At 43.0% G+C, this 23723-nt stretch overlaps 1 protein-coding gene across 4 annotated transcripts in view; it reads right to left on the minus strand.

Moving 5' to 3' along the window:
- lrfn5a (leucine rich repeat and fibronectin type III domain containing 5a) overlaps window positions 1-23723 on the minus strand; it is a 156495-nt gene that overhangs the window by 36460 nt on the left and 96312 nt on the right. For all 4 annotated transcript variants that reach the window (XM_037072675.1, XM_037072673.1, XM_037072674.1 and 1 more), the window contains one exon: window positions 17240-17348. The gene's annotated coding sequence lies outside the window, so the exon portion shown is untranslated. The remainder of the gene's footprint in view (window positions 1-17239; window positions 17349-23723) is intronic.

The following is a 23723-nucleotide window of genomic DNA, read 5'->3' on the forward strand; positions in this document are numbered from 1 at the left end:
TGGATAGACTGCCCAGATGTATTAACCCACTTCAGATTTTTTTCTGATGACTGATGCCCTTGTTATTGAGTAACTTCTGGCCAGTTTTCCCTCACCCTACCCCTCCCATCTACTGAGACCCACGCATGAACTGAAAAGAAACACTGAGTGCGAGATCATCCATGGTATGACATACCTCCTGTAAACGTAATGATTATAATGCCACCTCCTATTGTTGGCCTAAATTTGCTGCTGCTTCATAGATGCTTGTAAGTGGATCTGCTTGTCATGTCCATGTCTTTGGGTACCATGTTGGTTTTGATAGTTTTGGCTACATAATTATCACAAAAAAAAGTCCTCCACAAATGTATGGGAGGGAGAACAGCAAGGCAAGATGGACAATTAAAGCAACCCCATCCAGGCAAACTTTGAACATAATTCTGAGGAAGATAGTTGATTTTTGGGTCTTCTTTGTCAGCTCGTCAAAATCCAAGGCTTGTATTTGGCCCTTTAAATGATTAACTACAGTTGAATACAAAAATTTTATCTCTTCAGATTACACATACCATTGTCACTATACAAATGATGGGAATCACACACTCTAATCACTAATGATCACATTTGCATTTACATATTGCCTTGTTTTCCCAACTGTAGCAAGGTTCTCGGTGAGGGCACCTTCTTCTCATTTACACATGACTCGGTAATGACCACCATTATCTCTTAATTTATGGTCATTACTTAACACCCATCACCAATTATCCGGCGGTAATTTACCTTAAATCAGTCATGGGAAGTCAGACAGAATCAGAATATTGACAGCTCCATCAAGAGGAGCTCGGTGCTGACAGCCATCCAGAAGAAAGTTGATTGTTAAGAAGTATTTCACCTCATTGTCCTCTCTCTTCTCCACTCTGCCTGACGTCTCTCCTTAGCTCTGAGAATTTCCATCTAGCATTTACATTTTAGCCAACGCTGAATTCTCTGACGGCATTAATGACCTGACCTTTACACCTTTTAAAATAAGCTGCTTGTAATGTTGGTGACCTGTGAACAAAATCTTTATTCCAAGCACACCTCCTGTGGTTGTTTATAATACTGGCTCCTTCTTTTCATTCACAGCTTTTTATTGACACCAATAAGAAGATGCCGTCAGGGGCTGAACAACTCACCACAGTGAGACCCCAGAAGATTGATGTAGGGGATGGCGAGGATAGCAGGACTGGAATTATGCAATTTTCAACAAAAGGAGACCAAACATTTTTCTGATGCCAGTGCAAACTTGAAACTTGTATTTCAATGATTGAAACTGAAAGGTCACTTAAACAGAACTGTGATTTGAAATCAGGACGGCCACACCAGTGTTGGGGGAACATCCTGTAGCCTGCAGTCCATTTATAGAAGGCTACATTTTGAAAGTAATATTAAATGTGTTTTATCCTTTAGGGAAACTATGTCACCAAATATGTCCATCACACCTATTAGTCATTGTGACCTCACTTCAATGCACATTGTTTACATGTAAACAGTTGAAAGAAAAATGGTGTTTCCCAATGTCCCCAAAGCATCTTTATGGCTAAAATGATTGTAAAATCCATCTCTCAGACTTTCTTGGGATTAGGAAGATGTTTCCCAAAAGCACAGTAACTGAAGACGCTCTTTCAAGATGCTCACACTCGAGTTAGTGATCATAACATCTCAGAGAGTTGTAAAAGGCTCTGGAGCCTGCAGAGGGAACCGCAAACTGCAGCACCTTTCATTGAAATATTTAGCGTATTCCGTTCATATTTAGAATTCATACCGTCTTCTCTTGTCTTTCTTTTTATAATGTGAATGTCTTACAATAAATCTAAAAACGAAAAAAAATAAAAAATAAAAATCACAGAATGACATCCACACTTGATGATGTGTGTGCATCATCTTGTCAGAACCGCCAGCGCTTGATTTTGAGTTGAATAACGTCTGCCTGCGTGGCGCAGCTGCAACATCAATCCAAGTTTACTTTCTTAAACTTCCCTCCACCCGGCACCATGAATCATGCAGGGCAGAGAGCTGAAAGTCGACTGCTGGCTGCACATTAAGCTTTGCTTTCATACTGAATGATTCCAGGCATAAAAGCATTTCTTTACAACACATGCACTTTGTGATTTATGTATTTTTGAAACACGGCTTGGTTTGCAGACATTTAAATGCGTCAAGCTACTTTAGAGTGTGCTCAGCATTGTCATCAAAGCCGACATTAGGGGCTTTGGGTGCACTGGCTCGTAAGCGCTGCTTTGGAAAATGCCTAAAAATGTGAGTATCAATAGAAATGCTATTCAAAAAGGCCCTTGACGTCTAAGATCGTTTGTTATCTGGAAAAAAAAGACCTGACCAGTGCTGCTTGACTTAACCACAGACTCCTCCATGGGACCTGCTCCCAATGTATCCTCCATGCTGTTGTCATGAAAGTTACTAAATAAAGACTTTTTATACCTCTGTCCCCCTTGTGAGCTTTCGCCGGAGGATGTACCTCAGACATGGTCAAGTTTGAAGCAGACTATGAAACTGCTGGTCCCAAGTCGGCCTACTGAGATGTTTACTTGCTGAAAATAGCTGTCTTGACCTTGTAATTTTCAACCGAGGTGCTCAATAAGAAATGAGACACAGAGAGCAAGAGAGAGGCGAGGGAGAGACAGACAGAAAGAGACAGGTAGAGCTGTAGCGTGCAAGCAGTATGTTTCAGGAGATAGATTTGTGTGTGTATGTGTGTGTGTGTGTGTGGGGGGGGGGGGTTGGTTAAATAATTTACACTGATTCAAATATGAGGACACACTTTCATTATTTACACACTGCGCATTTAACCCACAATCACACATATAAACACACACATTTCATGTATTGAGTATTGAAAAAAGTCAGTCGCTATGAATTACTATAAATCTTTAAAAAACACAGCGAGAAAAGGATGGGGGGGGAAGAAAGAAAGTAAAGGCGAATCACAGCAAGAGACATGGATACCAAGAGAGCGCAACTCCGGGGAAAATATTAAAATTGCATAAACCTTTTTCCCAATGTTTACCTTGCGCCCCGGTGTCCCATCGTGTCATAGCAATAAAAATAGTCATTCAAAGTGAACACAGGGTTTGTGGTCAGGTCAACTGCTGTTTTCTAGTACTTTCTTCCCCCTCCTCAAACCCATACCATATTTAGCCAACAGCCTTTTATATACAAATTCAATTATTTATTTAAACTCTACTTTGTCATAAGCTACAGCCAAGGTGCCCTTGAGTAAGACTCAGGCCTCCTTGCCTGATCCACTGAAGCTAGAAGTGGAAGACTGACGTTGGCAGCTCCCAGGTGCTGCTGGTGCAAACTTTTACGAATGTAAAGAAGGGTTCTGCTGGGGGAAGAAAAAAAAAAAAGAAAAAAAAGTAGGAACATACAGTGTGTATTTATTATAGGAACAAATCTGTATTTCTCTAGCACTTCCCCAAACTACAGTGCACTTAAACAATACAGCAAAAAGAAGATTAAATCAACTGCAAGAGTAATGGAAGAAAGGTAAGAAATGTAGTGAAACATGAAGTGCAAGATATTAAACAAAGATAGCTGGAAAAGCATGATGAGGAAAAATCTGAAAAACGTTTAAACTGCATTGGTTCAAAATCCCACAGAATTAAAAGACAAAGTGCAAAAAGATTGTGAAGATTTGCTGCTTCACACAGAATAAAATATGTAAGGTCTTATGGTGTATGAAAAACTGTGGCTTTTAGTGGACCCAGTGGTGCCAAAACATCCTGAACTTACAGAGACAGTGAACTACACTAATATTAAATACATCTATTTATTTATCTATTTAATAGTAGTGTAGACATATTTGATAGTAGTGTACATCCCAGAAGTTCTTTGACCCTTCTTCACATCTTCAGAACAGCTGCTTTTAACTGTTGTTGTTGCCAGCAATATCACAAATATAGGAGATCCTAGGAGTGGTTACTCATTAATAAGTTTGTACTAATTAGCTAGATGCCAAGGGGCATGTTTCTTCTGGATGGCTGTCACCAAAGGATTCAAATTTGCAAATTCATCAGTTTAAGACTACAGCTTATACTTTTTTTTTCTTTTTTTTTTTTTTTTACACATAATTTGGAAACATTGCATCCTCATTGCAATGTTCTGTGAAAACTTGACCGACGTAAAGCATCCTGTCAATGGTAATGTCGCAATTTAAGTTTGTTAGTGTGTGTTTTGTTTGTTCTGTGTCAGGTCATGTGTGTTTCTCACTGTAATTACAATTAGGGGAGGTGACAGATGTGTGAGCTTTGCACCAATAGGTATAACTGGATGTGAACGAGAATATTCAGTCGGCTTTGATACCTGAATCTGATGCAGTTCAACCCCACACATGTAAGCATATGTGTGCTTACGTGCGTGTGAGTGTAGGCATGTGCCACGCTGCCTTTATTGTGTCAGAGACTTATCAATAGCTACTGGCTAATCACCACAGTATCTAGGTTAAATACAGATCACCATTGAATGCATGTGTGTTTGAGTGTGCATTTGTTTGCATATGTTTGCACATGCAAACATACACATAACCAATGCAATAACTAGGCTAAATACAGCTTGTGTGCGTGTGTGTGTCTGTATGTGTATGCATGTGTGCGTGTGTGTGTGTTTGTGTGTGTATTAGCCCTGGCATAAAAATACCTGCACGCTGCTGTGTGTGATCGCTTCATAATACCTGAGAGTGTGACTAATCTAAATGTATCCATCAAAAGCTACTTGTCACTTCACAGTCAGAGAATCATTCACTGGCTACAGTGTGTGTGTGTGTGTGTGTGTGTGTGTGTGTGTGTGTGTGTGTGTGTGTGTGTGTGTGTGTGTGTGTGTGTGAAATATAAAAAGCTGCCAAATTAGAGTCACCCTGTGATTTCTCTAAAGGATTTTATCTATAAATATGCAGGCTTAATCTTGTCACAGATACCATTATAATGTGAACAATCAGCCCTTTAAACCTCCCCATAATTAAGGGAGAACGTCTTTGAATACTATAGAACAAACTGTATCTGTTTATTTGCATTCAATTTAATTCATAAGTAGTTCTTGGATGAAGGAAATAATAGCAGCTCTTCCACTCTGTGTTCCTAAAATAAGTTGTGTGGTTCCCTTTGAAAATATGTTAAATCAAACCCCATTAGCTGGGAATGTTTTGCCTCAAATAGTGATACTCTAATTTGGTTCAACAACCAATTTCTAATATCAGATGTACCGACATGAAACCGGCCCGAATGATAAGAATGCTAGAGAGAGCATCAACTATGAGTCACTGATGTGGTGGATGAATGCTGTGTTTGCATGTGTGTTTCTCTACAGCTGGAGCTTAGAACTCAATCTGTTGACCTCAAAGGGCCACGATTACTGACTCACTGTGTCTCTGAGAGCTGCTAGCTGAATTCACCTGCTCAATAAGGGAGCTAAAACATTCAACTGTTCAATACATTTGAGTGTTGTAAAATTATAGAACTGTTCTTTTCATGGTGGTTAAGCTTACTATAACTGCTATAGTACCATAATAGCCATGCCACACAAATACGCTGAGTCTCAAATCTGTGATAGAACCAGTGATGCTGAAGATACAATATAACATAGTGCAGGAATGTTTCTGTGCGACTGAGGGCAAACAACTGGCTTGTTCTTATTACTTTCAAACAAATACAGAGGAGGTGGGTGATGCCTGTCGGCATGGGGCCATCTCTCCACGTGCACAGCAAGTGATCCCATACAAACCACCTGAGAAGTCGCAGCACATCTCCATGCAGTAATCCTCACTGATCATTTAGATTCCACAAGAGGAAGTCAACATGAGGGACATGATGTGTGATCATGATGACATTTGGTGAGAGGGCCGTCCGTTGCCAGTACTACTTGTTAAATTCTCTCTTGGCAAGCTAGCTGTTCTTGGGGCTTTTGTGAAAATGATGCCATGGAAGATGTCCACCATTTGCTACCCATAGCCTGCATTTGGTTGATTGCCTGCCTCTTAATTATTTACCTGGTAAATAATAACTGCCACTATTTTTGGCAGCTGGGCCCAACCGAACCAGGCAACAAGCTGGCTGGATTGTGTTTACACATCTCCAAGAAGGATATGTTTTGCCTTCATTTACATGAATTGGAACTTAACAAATATCTCTGGCAGTCCCCAAGTTTAGACAAGCCCTTTGCCAGGGAGACTCACAGTGGAGTTTGTCACAATAAACCTAAAGGATGGGTATTTTCAAATTCTGATCTGAGAAAGGCACATAGGGTTGGTTTTCTGCTTTAATGCTACAGTGTTGGGGATTTAGGATGATCGGAGATGAAATTTGATAATGATAACCACAATGGCACTCGGTAAAGTGCACTCCACCAACAAGAGAGTCCCCTTTAATTTAATTGAGCCTAATCAAATATAAACTGATACATATTTAAATCCACTGGATCCTGAACTTTTATTTGGATCAGCATTAAACTCTACTCACTCATAGATACCAGCCCAGCTAAATATGCCTGTTCTTTTTTTTTCCCCATGATGATAAATGCATTATTCTCTGAGAATTGACACAAATGATGAAAAAAAAAGGGTTAAAAATTCCAGGCCAACCGCCATCATCCAAGTTTTGCGACAATCAGTTCCATAATTGTTTTGAATTGCTGCCCACAACCAACCAGCCAGCCAATAAACCAACCAACCAGCCAGCCAACCAACCAGCCAATCAACCAGCCAGCCAGCCAGCTAGCCAAGAGTGAGATAAGGGGTGTTTTTCATAATCATTACTAGATCCCTCTAAATCCTAGACACCGTACCTTTATTGAAAGCAGTGTGTGCATTTCACATTCAGGCTTCGTGAAAATATATCCAGTGCAGGGTTGTGGTTTTGTCTGCCCCAGACCACTAGTTGTGGCTGTTTTCACAGAGGTCAAGTGTCACCAGTCATTAGAACTACTGAAGCAATCACACATCAATCACACCTGACCCCAGATATACCATGATCATGCTGGAGACGTCTCAGGGGATGCAGTTCCTGTGCCTTTAGCGGCTTCTCAGATTGAGCTGTGGATACTAACACAGAAGTGGCATGTGCCACATCAGGGACACATTCTCACAATTCAGGTTGGGGGTCAAGCTCACATTAAGCTGTGTCTTTCTCCTAGGTCTCTTGGTACCCTTATTCCAGGCTGTTACACTACATACTGTAAATGTGCCTGGTGCAAAGGTGCGCTGGGATCTAAGGCTAAGCTCGAGCATTTCCCTAGGGCTATGGCGGTTGCCTTCAGGCGGATATGGTTAGCCCTATGCTCTTGGGAGTGTAAAGAGAAAATTGGCAGAGGATGTGCAGTGGAGCCAGTGATGCGTCTACAATTGGCGGTGGCAGATCTCTGCCTGACAGGATGGAAGACTTCGCACAGAGGGCTGGAAGACTTGGCCCAGGGGTAGCACTGTATATCAGTGTCTTGAAGGTCTGGGAAATACCACTGTCCTTCTGCCATTTACTTAAAAACTGTCAGTGCCAACATGTCTGGTAAGGACAGATATAGTTGCAGCATCTTACATCAACATAGAAAAGTCTCAGCACAGGCAGGAAGACTTCCCCTGGAACAAACACTATGTCTTACTGATGTCCGAGGGCCATTGCTACTAGTGTTTCCAACCACAAGCTTGAATATTTGCTCCATCCAATTGTCTTAAACACTTAACAAAACACCCCCTCAACATTAATATTCCTGGCCTCCATATGGAGCTTTCTGGTTTCAAAACAACATGGTGTGATATTAACTCTAATTACCAGCGATAACTTGACATAGGGCTCTCACCACCCACTGCATCAGCTTTTGCTCGCTTACTAGATGAAACAGTCCAAGTGTAAACAAAAAGTGAGAAAGTGTTGGAATTAATAGGTCTGTCATCACACAGTGTTAGAGAGGACATTAAGCCGAGATAAGGATAATATTTCAAAGATACTTTAACATTAAGCATTACACCGCCATTCATAATACACTCGTGTAAAGACTTGATCTATAAAGTGCAACATATGCAGATTTTTTTTTTAATTAATCATATTCAGTCCAGCCACTACTGCCAAAGAGTCTGTAAACCAGGTATTTACATAAACACACACACGAGCAAGCGCGAGTCATTAAGGAGGCGTGGGCAGCACTTTTCCTCACGAGGGACCTCACGGCATATTTCTCCAATGAGTACAGTCATCTACGTCCATATTTGGACAACCACAGTGCACTTCCTGTCCAAACATTCCGCAGACATCAGCACTTAACAAAGGCGTGATGGGACAGAAGGAGAGAAGAAGACGAAGGGCGACTCAGGGATGCAGCGGAGCGTAGAGCCGCCTACATTTTTCGTCAAATATCCATCTGTTGTTTGTTTATTTGTTTTTGTTGTTGTTTTTTTTAATATAAGTATTAGATTTATATTTAGAAAGGCCTTTCCTCCCTAGGAACACTAAAAGCCATACTGCCATTTTGTGCCACATTTGTCTTAGAAGTGTGTGCCAGCAGGCAGTCTGATAATGGATAATGTTTTTTTTTTTTGTTTTTTTTTTTAGACAACATGGGGTCCTTTCACCATTGGACCACACAAAGTGCTAACAGTGCAAACTTTCAGTGTTATGAGAACATGGTTTAGTCTGCAGCTTTGTCTTTTTTGGCTTTCCATTATGATGAAAGACAAACTGTGAGCTGAATGAAGACACTGACACAGTATATAAGACAAGATACGTGTACGCAGACAGACTCTATAAAACTCACACAAAATATGGCGAACAAAGGTTTGTGGTCATTGTTGAAACAATGGGTTCTTCACCACCGAGAGTGGACTGCTTTCAGTGGCAGACTGTATTAGTTGCAGCTAGATGGCTAACTTACACAAACTTTCGGAGTTGGCTGAAGGCTTTGTCCCTTGCTGACTCACTGATGCTTCAAACTGAACAGAGCCCTGTAGAGGGGTCTTCAGAATGCATTTGAAGTGACATCCACGGTGCCATGCTTTACCATGGTGTTGTGTAACAATACAGAAAAAGAAAAAAAAAAAAAAAAACTGAGAGTACAAACTGCAGGTCTCAGAAACAGAGACACGATGACAGCATGAACATACAGAGCAGCATTGTTCGTATATTGCAGGGTAGAGGTAGGAGGTCACATTGTACATAAGTCACATGGATAAACAAGGTAGGATTTATACTTTATTATTTGTAGTAGAACAACAAAATGTTCATTTTAACATAATGATAATAATAAAAATAAAAAAAAAAAAAGAAGAAGAAGATGATGATGGACCAGTGAGTTTTGATGAAAGTTCCCAGTTCCCAGCTCACGGTAAATCTAGGCGCTGTGTCGTAGACAGCTTCCTGAAGACGTCTCACCTCTCATCCAAGCTGCTTCTTCAGCTCTAACTAACTCACATTATGGCACAAAGGAGGCGCGTCTGCCATTACGCAACCAAAACAGGAAGAGACAGTGTTTTCCCACATTGCTGTCCACAGGTAACTAAAACTAAACTGGCACTCTGCCTGAAAAAAAAAGAAACAAAAAAAAACTGATGGAGGACAGAAAGAAGGTGACGAGGGAGGGTGACAAAAAGTGAGGTAAAACAGAAGCAGACAGATGAGTGTTCACTCGATGGAGGGGAGGGGTAGCCTTGAGACATGGATACAGACACAGACGTGAAAATGATCTGCACAGCTCAGGCCTACATTTTACACATTTGTAGAGAGGGAACAAAAAAAACAAAAAACAAATCTGGAATGGCTTTATGAAGGACCGCGGCTTCTCAGTGCAAACAATTGGCAAAACACTTTGCATTATGCAAGGTAAAATGCAGCTTTAATTAGGGCAGAACGACCTCAAAATGAACCCAGAGATCGCCAGTGTAATCCTTTAATCACCACCACGGAACACATCTCCGGCAACAATCTGAAAAATCCAGCAGTACACACGTTCTGTTCGGAATGCAGGATGTGCTGGAGCATCTATTTTTACCAGCGAGAAGACGGGGAGGTGAAGATGCGCGCAGAGGGGTAGAGACGGAGGGGAAGGCAGACGGATTGGCATCGAGAAGCACGCCGAGACACCGAATGCAGAGGTAGAAAAAGATGATGAAGGAGAGGAAGGAGAATGAAACCTTGTAACGCCGAGCCGAGGTGCTCAATAAGAAATGAGGCGGGAAGAAAGGCCGAGAGAGTGAGAGAGAGAGAGACGAGGAGTGGAAACAGGCTGAGAGACAATGAAGAGAGATGAGATCTGCCTCACAGGAAGAAGAGGAGGGGAAATCTGAGAGGAAGGGGTAAAAAAAAAAAAAAAAAAAAAAAGTGTGCACAAGGGGAGACAAGAGCTACGAGAAAGAGGCAGACATGTTGGGGGCGACATGTTTAGCTTTAGGGAAGGTAGGGTAGCATCTGCAAGCTGTCTGACTGAACACATCGCTTTTCACAGGGAAGCGGGGGAATCTGTGGGAACACGGACGTGGACAGACTGACGCGCATTAATGAAACGGCTAAATTAGAAAGCACAGCAGGGAGCACATTCAGCAAATCTGAAATGAAGCCCAGGCTGCATGCAAATCGCCTCAAAGCATCGTGCCCTAAACAATGTGTCTTCGGAGCAAACACATGCAGCAGAGGCACTACACTGCAGCTCGAGATGAGGCACCATGTTCCGCTATTGGTGCGAAGCCTCCAAATGCACGTTCCCATATGATAAGCAGCATGTTTGTATGTACCAGCGGAGTCACTTAAGGCTGTGGCAGCGACACAGATGCACTTGAATCACCTTGCAGCACGTCGTCAGACAGGTGACGACAACAGAGAAGACACGGTGATGGATCTGAGGCGGGGAGAGGCCGAGGGAGATGAAGTTGGAACGATGGAGTCAGAAATAAAGAGAGAGAAAAATAAGAGAGAGAGAGAGACGAGGGCGGAGGAGACTGAGCTGGGATGAGAGGCAGAGTCGGAAGGAGGAGAGGCGACTGGGGAGAGGAGATAAACTTTGACGAAATCCTTATTCGAATTGTGAAAGGCGGCGAGGAGTTCAACGCGTTATCTCGGCACACCTCGCTGACAGCATGGGGCCCCTGTGCTCCAAGATACTAAACACAAGTAACAAGGGTTCACAATTGAAATAGCATAGAATCTGTGTTGGTTCTTGAGAACTTGTCCTGAATTTACATCCACACGCGTTCTCTGTGATTTCAAATGTCGTCATAGGCATGAATAAAACCCCCCACAAAAACCAGCCTCTGTCCGTGTCCCTAACCTCGCTGTCTCTGTCCATTTCTGTCACATTTGGGGCCTCCTGGCCTGGCTGTGGGCTTTCAGTATACAATAAACAAGTATGGCTACCCTCACATCCTGTTTCACACACTCCATTTCCTGCTGCCTTACGGTGAGAGAACCACAGACAGAGAGGGAGGGAGCAGCTGAGAAACTCTGGAGGGAGTCAGAAATGATACGACTGTTGGCGGCGTGACGAGGAAGTGATAGAGACAGAAACTCACTTCCCATATGAAAGATAGCAGAATCCTGAGGGGTCGTCCGTTGCGAAATACTCTGGGATATGTTGCATCCCAACAGAAGGAGAGGAAGGAAACAAATGAAAACAAAACGGCCCTAATACGGCAGAAACAAGAGGAAAGTGAGCAGCTTTGTCTGTTTGGTACAACATCCCTTCATCCAAGTGTTGAGCCAAACAAGTAGTGCTCTGCTTGTATTGCGACACATCGGCGCCAGACTGAACGTTCTAATCACTGTACACAAAAGAGGACGTGGTCAAAATGACTCACTTGTTTATTCTCAAAATGAGCACCACAGTTGGCTCGAAACACGACTGCTCGCCGTGGCTTTACGACGAGTAAGATACAGGACCGCTAATTTCTTTTCCTCAGCTTCTTTTAATGTTTAGTTCTTTGCTGATTTTGTTTGTTCTTTTTGTTTCACCATCTCTTATCTGATGCTTATGTTTCCATGCTCCTTGAAAGCGCTTTGAATCGCGTCGCGTCTGCGATGGCGCCGTATAAATAAACCTACCGTGTCCGCAGGCTGTCCCAAGTACCTCAGGTGGCGCCAGGTGGAACAAGCTGTAATTTGCACTACTGTCTGTTGAAGATACATGAAAGCTAACCTAACCCCCCCCCCCCCACACACACACACACACACACACACACACACACACACACACACACACTCACACCTAACCCTAACCTCTCTCCTGCTTTACTTTCACATTTTTCAATGTGTTTTCCTTTAATTTGATTTCTTTTAGGGCTTATTATCACTTTAGTAGGGGTTTTAATCTTCAATAAAAGGCAGATAAACAAATGCAATGTAAATAATGAACCTGTGCCAGTGCAGATACCCCCAGCTACTGGGGTGTATCACTTTTAACCCTAACTAACTGCTGTACAGAACCGTGACCTCTGTGTACCACTTCACCCGCCGCCCCCCAGCCAAATGCCATGCTAAATTACATCTGAATTCTTTTGGGCATCTTACATCAGGTGTCTGTGTCACGCCGCAATTGGTGTGTAAGTGTTTGTCTGCTGCTTCTGACCAAGGAAACACAACAAGAAAAAAGAAAAAAAAACACAGGAGCACTTTGGAAGTGTTCAGCGTGACTAACGACTGCACGTAAAAGCAACAGAGGGAAAGAGAGAGAGAGGTTTTCAGCATGACTAACTAAATACCTTGGGGTGTGTGTCTTATGTATTTGCATTTCCTCTCATGTATGAATTATCCTATTCCCCTGCTTTCTTCCCCTTTCATCTCCCCCTCTCCTCCTCCTCCACCTCACCACCTCTCCTCACACCTATTATCCCACCAGGGGCCAGAGGCGAAGCAGAGGGAAGAGGTTAGCTCGGTGACCCAGGGCCGGCTGGGCCGTCGGCAGGTCTCGACTGCCAAACCCCCCCCCAGGGGATCCAGGCGGTCTTTCAACTCTCTGGGAGGAAGGAAAAAAAAAGAAAAACACACACACACACACACACACACACACACATACATGGACACAGCCAGGCAAGATTATCACACACACGCACACTCAGAGACTGCCAGAGGAGGAGGTAACGGGGAGGTTAACGAAGGAAAGCGAGGGAGGAGAGAAGAAAGGCGGGACGCGTGAAGCAGAAAGTAAAGCGAGGATGAAATGGAATATGGGATGAGGATGAGAAAAAAGAAAAGAAGAGAAAACAAAATGGCAGGTAAAAGGAGACGGGAGACGGAGGAAGAAAAGAAACAGATCGTGCCGAAGGATCTTCAGAGAGGGAAGAACGACGGGCCGGCTGACTGGAAATCTTTTCAAAGAGTCAAGAAAGTAGAGAAAAGAGAAAAGAAAAAAAAAAAGAGGGAAAAAAAAAAATGTGACTAAATCTGCAGCTTCTGGGTCCGATTCTGAAGAGGGTGATGGAAAGGTCAAAGCCATCCATCCACCCTTTCATCCATCGACTTCCACCTCACGTCCTCTCTCCAACCCCCCCTCGCATCTGTCAATCCGTTCTGAGCACCTTGTGCTTCCAGTCATTCATTCAGCCCTCTCTCCATCTCTCCCCTTTTTTTCATTCGTCCTCCTTTCCCTTCCATCCATCCAGGCCTCCATTCATCAAAGTGAGTCGGGGACAGAGGGGAGACTTGACTTTGACTTTGATCTGATTTGCTGAGCAGTTGAGGGGCTTCGGCATGACACACACACACACACACACACACACACACACACACACACACACACAGAGGTGAACCAGCTCTAAAGAGGACATGAGTTCAAGTTGCTCTCAGGAGCGGGAGGGTTGCCGGTTGGATTCCCCCCTCCCAGCGCCGTGTCCTCTGAGTGAACTGGGAGGCGAGGCGGTGCACGTCGTGGCACTTTGTTCATTAAAAAGATAAAACAAACACAAGCAGCTGTTTGATCTGTCGTCTCTCCCCTGCCTGCCTCGCTCCCTCTCTGCCTCAAGATACAAGAACATCGAAATAAAAAAATAATAATAATCACACTGAATCTCTGATGATTGACAGGTCCTGTGCCCGAACGGAAACACACACACACACAGATGATATATATACTGTAGCAGGATACATACTGCGCTGTATGTGAGCCTTCCATCTCCTCTTTCATTTCAAATGTGCCACTCCACTGGTTAGTTTTGCCCTAAAATGATAATAAAATGAATGCTCATAGGCCAGGGCGGCCCACGGAAAGGTTCAATTCAGTCCTATAGATAAATGAATGAAATTAGGATTAGAATAAATGTTGACAATACATGTTTTCTACAAACCGGAAACATCTTGAAACTTTACGCTTCTTTAGGTTCAGATTTGTTTTGCTTTTTTATCGCGTGACAACACTGTGCTTATGGTCTTGTTCGGTTTAGGCAAAAATATTGGTGTTGGTCACCACATGGGTCTTAATGACGAAGCTACAAACAACTTTACATATGAAGGTCGGGATACGTGATTTGACACATAATTAAGTACATTAAAGAAGATGAGACTAGGGAATGGTTTGATTCTTTAAACATACTTAAGCAAGTGGTAATCTGGTATCAACAGTGCTGACCAGCTGACACTTTCATTTACATAGTCAATCAACAATTTAGATGTCATCGAGAGTTCACAGTTCCGAAAATAAACAAGTTCATAGTTTGTTTGTTTTTCAATATGTTGCTGCAAGCTATTACTTTTCAAAATTATTGCCACAGCCCGTATAGAACCACAGACAGCAATTATTCTATCAGTTTTAACACTGAAACTATGCGTCACATTTACACCAAATGTTTACACAAAAAGGTCAGATTTTTCCCTCCTGGATCATCACTGACCTTTTCATGAAATTGTTTTAAGTAATCATACGAAGATGCCGTATGAATGGAGGCAGAGTCTGAGGTAGCGCTGCTGTCTTCATTTGTTTTTGCCTCCATGCTTCGCATGTTGATGACGCAGCGGTGCGACTCTGCGGTGGCTGGTGTTGCCAGTTATTGGGTGTTTTTCCTCTACATAGTAAGGCCTGTTTCTACAGTGTGTTTTAGCCGGGTTTTCGCCTGGAAGCCTCGATGGAAATTTGGCACTCTCTTGAACGAATCTGAACTGTGAGAGAGCGGCGTTCACAAACGCCTGAATGAACGCGCTCACAATAATTCATCAGGCAGAATACAGTACGTTCAGTTCACGCTCGCCTAAATTTGAATGAGTTCATGAACGATCGTTCACTGAACGCGTTCAGGCACAACACTGCACACACACACACACACATTGATGTGTGCTGGACAAACATGCTGTGAGACTCTTTCACCCCTAGCTGTGATTTTATCTCAGCATAAACACCCTTTATGTCCGTGCGTGCAATTTGTCAGGGTCAGAGCAAATTCTACATGTGCCCCTGGTGTTGCAAATGTATAGTTCACACGTAAGATACGCACACACACACACACACACACACACACACACACACACACACACACACACACACACACACACAGACACACACACGATGTGCATATCTCATCCTCTATATCCACTTCGATTAATGCAGGTTTGTTCTGGTGAACAAAGTGTCAAGGCTGAAAAGATACAACGATTACCGATTTAGCTATAATTAACATGCTCCAGATAGATAGATAGATAGATAGATAGATAGATAGATAGATAGATAGATAGATAGATAGATAGATAGATAGATTTGCCCTCTCTGCACTTCCTCCTTCTCTCCTGCCCCCTGCTGCTTCCTTTCTAGCTGGGTTCAGCAGTCAGCCACATCCCAAAGGGACGTGTTCAGGTTAGAAGCGTTCATCTAACAGCCATCTGAGGAAAAGCAAGAGCAGGCTGGGGGAACGGAGAGAGGGAATCAGCAGCAGAGTCTCAGGAGGTGAAGAGGTTAGAGGTGGATATCTGACAGAGAAAGCCTGTACGAAGATGACAAGCTGCCACATCCCCGCCTGAAAACAGTAAGAGGCGTCGAGATAAGGAACGGTGAGAATCAGACACATATATAAGGAGACACACGTGACGATGTATTAATTAAAAGAAAGAGCAATCGTGTCACTGGTTGAGCTCCCAAGACTTGTACAATTGTAATGAACTGGCCAAACCGGGCCGCACTGGTTTAGAGTGCAAACAAGATAGCCTGGTTTCCATTACAGGGCAAAACAGGGCTTGTCCGATTTCCATGGCAAACTCACAGAGAACTAAATAACTATTCAGGTTTCCACAACAGACAAAGTCAGATGCAGCCAAAAACGCTACTGTAGCTTCCCACCAGATCTCCATTTTCACTAAAAGGCCAGGCTGAGGTGCTGAGGCAGGTCTGGCACATCCTGCTGCTCTGACCCTCATTAACCACTGTGACTCTTCTGAGCAGCACTAGCATGAGCGCTGCTGTTTGGAAGAGGTTAGCCCGAACAGGAACACACTCCTAATGCGTCCATCCACTGAAGGATTATAACAGGAACACACCAACATTTAGGGAAACAAGCTAATTCTAGTTTTCTTGCTCAGTTAAATGAAATGTTTCATGTCTATATGCTAAATATGAAAGTAGAGCCAGTAGGCTATTAGCTTAGCATAACATAAACAACTAATATTGTTATATCTTGCTTGTTCATTGTTCATACACATACCAGATTGACCAATCTGACCAATTTTGAGGTTGTAATTAAAGTGTTGTGGACAAAAGCTTCCCATAAGACAGCAGTTTTGACATGGTTTTAGTTTCCTGTTTTCCTTTGTAGGTTTTATCCTCATATGACTTGTTCTGATGTACTCTTCTTCTCTTTGTCTTTTCAAAAACGTTCTTGTTTCCTGCTCACCTGTGTTTCATTAATAAGTCTCTGTTTATCCATTCCATTTGTGTTCCTTCACCTGTCAGACGGTCTGACAGTCAGTTTTTCATGCTCCCCACGTTCCTGCTCACTTTTTCCATTTTTCTTGGCTGCTTTTCTTTGTTTTTCTTGGACTGCCCCTGTTTGGGTTTTTCTTTGTGCGACGTGTTTTCACCTAGATTTACCATCCGCCTTTAGCTATTTGTGTCTGTGTTGCTCTGCATGCTTCTGTTGTTGTGCTGGGCTGCTGCTGGGGGGGGGGTCTATGTTGTTACCTTCGAACAAAGCCGGGCTAACTGTTTTCACACTGCTTCCAGTCTTAATGTCTTAATCTCGAAAACATAAAAGCAAATAAGTGCATTTCAGACAATCTGTTTGAGCAAATTCACTGAAAATGACCAAAAATAACAGTGAGTCCCTTACCTTTAGGGATGTAAAAGCGAGTAAGACTGCTTCAGGAATCACATGTTACCAAGGCTATAACATCATGGATGAGGGTAAAGGTCCAAAATCTTCTTTCTGTTTTCACTCACTGTGGACAGAGGACAAACAAGAATGAATGGTTAGTTGCTATTTGACAAAAACAAAACAAAACAAAACAAACAAACAAACAAAAAAAACAATATTTCAACAAACATGTCGATGACCTCACACATGAACAGTGTATTTGTGGGGACTGTGTGGCAGCACATTAAGGTGTACAGTGTTCTCCGGCATCGACGGTGTCCGAAATCCGCTCGATTATCGATAAACTGCTTGATTGGCTCTTAACTGAGAACCAGGGCGCTGCGACTGGGAACCATTGAGCCAAGTGCAAGTGTGCAAAGTTGAGAGCACATGTCCTATAGACCGACCCCCTCCCACACAGGACATCTGTCCTCACATGCTGTTGCTACTGGATATCAATGACTTGAACAACCCTGGCCATTGATCCAAAGATATCCGGCTTTCTTACTTCCTTCCTTCCTCCACTTTTTTCTTCCCCTCTGTTTCTATTTATCCTCCCCAGCCTTTTCCTCTTTTTATCCCATTTTCCCATTTGGATTTCTCTCCGATCCTATCCATGCTTCAAATCTTCGCCCTATCCCCTCCCTGCCTCTCGCTTTTTCAGCTATCCTCCTTCAAAGGATAGAGGACGCAGCTGAAACAAAGGCTGCTTCTGTAGCAGCTGAGCCAGCAGGGCGGAGGGAGGGAGGGAGGGAGGGATGAAGGAAGAGAGGGATCAAAAACGAAGCGAGGAGGAAAAGAACGAGGGCAAAGAGTAAGGTGGAGGAGAGGGCGAAGGAGAAAAAGAAGAGGGGGCACGAGGATGGACACGGTGGGAGAGGGAGGAGGAGAAAAAGAAGCAGAAGGGGGAGAAGGGAGGAAGAAAGCGAGCAAAAGTGGAGATGGATTTGAAAGTGAAAAAGAGGAAGACGGAAGGAGATAAAGATAGATGCAGAGTAGAGTTAGAGACTGCTCTCACATCAATAGTGTGGTGGTGCCTGGTATCAGCAGGATCTCACATGCAGACACACACACAAACAAACACACACACACACACACACACACACACACACACACACACTCACACACAAAGAGTTATCACAGTCAGCCATTAATGAAATGTGCCTAGAGCAGCACAAACACATGCACTCCGTTTCATCACATGCAGAATATCCACCTTGTGTAGATCCGTGCACTGTCACAGCCGACTGTCTGGACACTGTCTATTTCTTTTTGTTTTTTTGTTTTTTTTACTGCAATCTCAACTGATATGAATGTACACCTGTAGAAAGTTAGCTTCAGATATACTGGACAACATTCGACTTCAGATGGATGGAAACAGCGGCTGGATAGATTACATGAACTTAATGATGGATTGGCTTTGTTATTCATTAATTCGCCACATGACCTTGGGAAAGCCCGGACTAAAATGATACGGTGGTGGAATAGAGCCTCTTTGTCAGCAAATCTGCCAGAGCAGCGAACGTGATTGACTGGTGTTAATATGCAGTGCCACACCCTGTGCTGCACCATCCACACAGTAACTCCGCCGCTTTCTTCATTTATTTATTTTTTTCTTTGCAGCCAAATAGGACAATTTACTGAATGATTAATTCGATGAATTAATCATTGTCTGTTTCCTTCTCCAAATGTTTGTTTATTAATGAACGCCTTCAAAATTTTAAATGATGTTCCACCCTGCGCATGACCCCGAAAAACTGAAACTACAAAGTGGAAAGTGCTCCGCCAATTTGCTTGCGCAGCAGAAACTAGTCCAAGGCTATTGTGTAACTCTGCACTGTACTTTGTTGTGGCAGCTATTTACAGACACAAACAGACAAATAAAAGTCATCTGAAGTCTCACCTGCTTGCACTCGAAATAGATTGTTGTGCAAATCCGCCTTCTTATAAAAATAGTCAAAAGTCTTCTGTCAGTCACCATCAACACACCCAGAGGAGCACAAAGGATTAAAGTTGCACAGGACAACAGTGTTACATAAACCATGGGTCTGTGGTTATTTGCTAGTAGTTTCTGTATGGGGAAAGACAAATGGCGGAGTCTAATGAGCCCGTGTCCCCATGTTCTGGCCTTCACATGATCACATGGATCTGTTACTGAGCCTCGGCACCTGGGGTGAGATCCCACAGTGACTTTACTCAACATGTGTTCCTTTACTGGTGAAAGCTTTGATGAATCGCCATAAAAAAAAAAAAAATAAAAAATAAAAAAAAGAATGACAATCCTGACCACACAGGGGGGTCATTATTTATTATTATTCAATATCTTATATGTCAGTTCATTCTGGGAATTTAGGCAGCACGGCCGCAGGAAGTCTGCTGGATTATGGTCTGCTCATTCTTTATTGGAGAATTCGCAGCATGGACAGCGCAGAGAGATCCCAGAGAGATTCGCACTGACAAACATGTATGTCACACCAATTAGCACAGCATCATGACATTCACAGGGTGGTAAATGTTTGATGGTGTAACACAAGGTGCACGGTGGCACCATATGTTGGTATGTTAAATAACCCTTTGAGCTTGAGTTGCCGTTAAAATAAGACACCACACGTGTCCTACAGTGCATTCAGAGGAGCAATAGAGAGCGTGGGCACAACCTGAGTGAAATGGCCTGTGTTGTCTGTCTTTTTGGTTTTGAAGACACTGCTCAAACTATGTATATTATTTACCGTTCACCCATACGAACAGTTATGTTCTGTGAGTGATATAAAGGGACCAGTTACAAGTACAGCAGGAAGGACTCCTGCAAGCAGACATACAGCATACTGCAAAACCTGAAGTAGAAAATCAGGATCCCCTCAAACCTGCACACAGCCTACTGGCACAATTAGGTGCCATGTCTTAACACTGAAATATATGGGATTTTGAAACTGAAATGCCAATACATATAACATAACCAGGTCCACCAACCCACTCCAAATGTCCTATGGGCTGGCACGCTTATATAAGCCTCTACTCTCTATCTTAGTTCTCTGCTGCTCACAGCTGCAGCATGTACATCAAGACTCCTTGTCGGTGCCGCGATACCGAAATGCTTTTATACCTGCAGCTATTGTTCTCCTAAACAAAGCTAGCACGAGATGATGCACTTCACCCATGCAAGGCACCATTCGTGTGTGTGTGTGTGTGTGTGTGTGTGTGTGCAGAAGCACTTTGTCATGACCGGCTTTGATAATATTTTGGTGCTATAGCATTATGATAATACTATGAGAAGTTTACCCTTGGAACCTTGAACATGCATACACACGCATATCCTTGCATACATCTCTGGAGCTTGTCGGGTGTGTATAGCTGCTCAGAACGGACAAACAAAGCAAACACCATGTTCTTGTGAGTGTGTGAGTATACGGAGAGAGCCAGCCAGCAAGTCACTCTTCTGAATTATTGAAATCGGTTAGTGAGCGGGAGAGGAACAGTGTCTCAATATGCGTGCATGTTTGTCTGCCTGTGTGCAGCACTGCACTGCACATAAAGCTTAAGCTTTCTGCACCGTCCGGGACTGTATAGAATTTTTCGGCTCTGCCATCCAAGCCTATGAATAGAAAACAGGAGCGATGTCAAGTAGTTTTTGTGCAAATGTAGAATATTAGTGAATTAGGTGCACTTCAGAAAGATGGGTAGTCCTAATACAGAGCTCCATCTGAAAGCATCCATCAGAGGACTCAGAAGGAACCTGTAAAGAACTGGTTTACAGGATTGGGATGGAAAATAATGACAGCAACAGCTGATAATCATCGACTTCAATCATCAGACCACTGTGACCCAAAATCTCACCCACCTAATGTGGGTAGATTGTTGGTGCCAATAGTGCAATCTGGTTTCTGAAAATCCATGAATGGGCTCAACCCTGCCAAGGCACCTGCTGAATTATAGTACCTTCACAGGAGGAGTTAACACTCCACTCTCCCACTATGACTTAATTACCTGCATTAAGGAGGTAGCCATTTACACTGTTTGCAGTGAAAATAACTTCTATGTCTGCTGACAGTGAATATCTGTCAGTTAGAAGTCAGCCGATCTGCTGAAGTCTGTGTTACTAACCAGCAGTCAGCTGCCTTTTTATCGAGAACAGATGTGGCTCATTGTGCAATCACTGCCTGTGAGGAAATATAGCCAAAAGATCCATTCTATAAATTTAATTATTTTATGCACAACCTTAAAATTCCCGGGAAAAAAAAAAAAGTTTCCTATCGTTTTAAAACCCTTGTCCTTTTGCCCCTTTAAAGCCTTTAAAACTCATCTTTTCACTTAACTTTCTAGCAGCTGCTTTTTCTCTTCGCCTTCACGCCTCGGCCCTCCTGTCAGCATCCTTCTGGCAGGCTGTTCATTGTGCAATCAATCCTTGTGAGAAGTCGTATTTCAAATACATTTTGAAGTGGATTTTCTCATTCTCAACTCCTGAACTTCTGCAAAAACAAACCATAAAGCTCTCTTGGGCCACGCCCCATGTGTGGAAATCCTGTTAACGTCTCATTTTGAAGAAGAGTACTGGGTGCAGCTCCCCCCCCAGCACATTCACAATTCAAGGAGGCCTAATCAACATAACGGCAGATGGATTTTACCCACACATGCATTTCTGCCTGGTCCATTACTGACTCAATGTCTTCAATGTCAAAAAACTTCTGTTGACCTGCACAGACTTCTCTGTATCTTATTAGCACCACACCAACCAAACTTTTTTTTTTTTTTTTTTTCCCCCATGCATGCTAAAAGCCAATCCCTTATTCCCCATGCTGTGTGTGAGCAGACAATTTAGATCCCTCCAGTGTAAACTCAACAGTTTTAAAAACTCATTTGTGCCTACCTCAATTAGGATTTTAAACAATGCTGCTCGAGGCTGCAGGGATTGTGCATTAGCTGATGGTGTTCTTTTCACTGCGGTGTGATATGTCATATGATGTGAAGTCGGTGGGATGTGTGTAATTTGTGCTCGTGTTACAGCGTGTGCTGCTTTGTTACATCCGCCAAGGAGGTCACTGTATGCTTCCACCTGAGTGTGTCTGTTTGTTGGTCTGTTGAGAAAGGGTTCAAACATGTTTTTTTTTTTTGTCTTTGTCTTTTTTTTCATCCACTCCACAGTTACAAATAGGGATAGAATCCTCCAACTGGAAAGTACCAAAAGTGACTGGGCTTAGTTTCATTAAAGGGATTGTTGGGCCATGGCAGAGGTATGCACTCTACTGAGTGCCGTGTTTCATTATGGAAAATGACAACCAATTCACTTGACATCGGCCGACCCTACCAGCTACTTTTGGGCATGTAATGTATTGGTTATGTATCAGTAATGGTCAAATTTGTAAAAACAATGAGTCTGCGAGAAGCTTCGGAGCAGCTGCACTGTGTGTTTGTTTTCCCTTCAACCGAGCAGAGGCAAGAATAAATAGTGCAGCAGAGTAAATACCAAGGGTAACCAGTGTTCCTAGATGAGACAAATATAAAGGCGGCAGGCAGAACTTCTGATCTGTGCTGCTGTGAAATTTATCGCGCCGACGGAACAGATGCATAAACAAGATGCTGCACTTTAAGGCGCTTGAACACACACACACACACACACACACACACACACACACACACACACACAAATGTTCTTTGAATACAAGCCATTCCCTTTTGATATTTGTTTGGGTCCAGTTAAAAGGAAAAAAAAATAAAAAAATGAGACACAGTACAAACATTGTAATGCGTGTGTTCATTGGAAAAATTATATTTGTTGAGCAGAGTTTTGGACCAGTTACCAAGTGCTACTGCAAGCTAACAAATCAAACAATAATTAAGACATCTGGTATACCTCAAATATGAACAGAAACAATCATGTGCGTGTGTGTTTGTTTGTTTGTTTCCTATCTCTGTGTGAATGGTGTTGGCCCTGGCAGTGTTTGTGTAGTCCTCTTTCCAGGTCTCTGTGGCGGCGTGGCTCAGATCCTGCTCAGTGGGCGACACTTGATGCTGCTCACTTTTCCTCCTGGATCGATCCTTATCACTTATCAGTGGTTAACAATCTACATTTTGTGATAGTAATCGTGCATTTTATGATTTTCTGCTGTGAATCCACATGTTAATTATTGCGCGTTTGTCTGTTCTGTTGCTCATATTGATGTTCCTCCTGTTGTTCCCGCCTTGATCCTGATTCAAATCAAAGGTCTAGGAAATAAGTTACTGTTTACTGTGCGGATTGTAAAGCCCCTCGAGCCAAAGCGTGACTGTGATCCCAAATCCCACAAGCGCACATCGAAGATATCCTTGGGCAGGATACCGAACCCTACATTGCTACATCAGTGTGTTAATAAATGGCTGTGCATAGAATGGTTGCGGGGCCCGTCCTACATGAACATGCAGCAAACACACTCACAGTCACAGTCATCACGGTGTCATGCGTGAGGTTCAGGAGTGCTGGTTAATC

The sequence above is a fragment of the Acanthopagrus latus genome, chromosome 16 (genome assembly GCF_904848185.1).
Source record: "Acanthopagrus latus isolate v.2019 chromosome 16, fAcaLat1.1, whole genome shotgun sequence".
NCBI lineage: Eukaryota > Metazoa > Chordata > Actinopteri > Spariformes > Sparidae > Acanthopagrus > Acanthopagrus latus.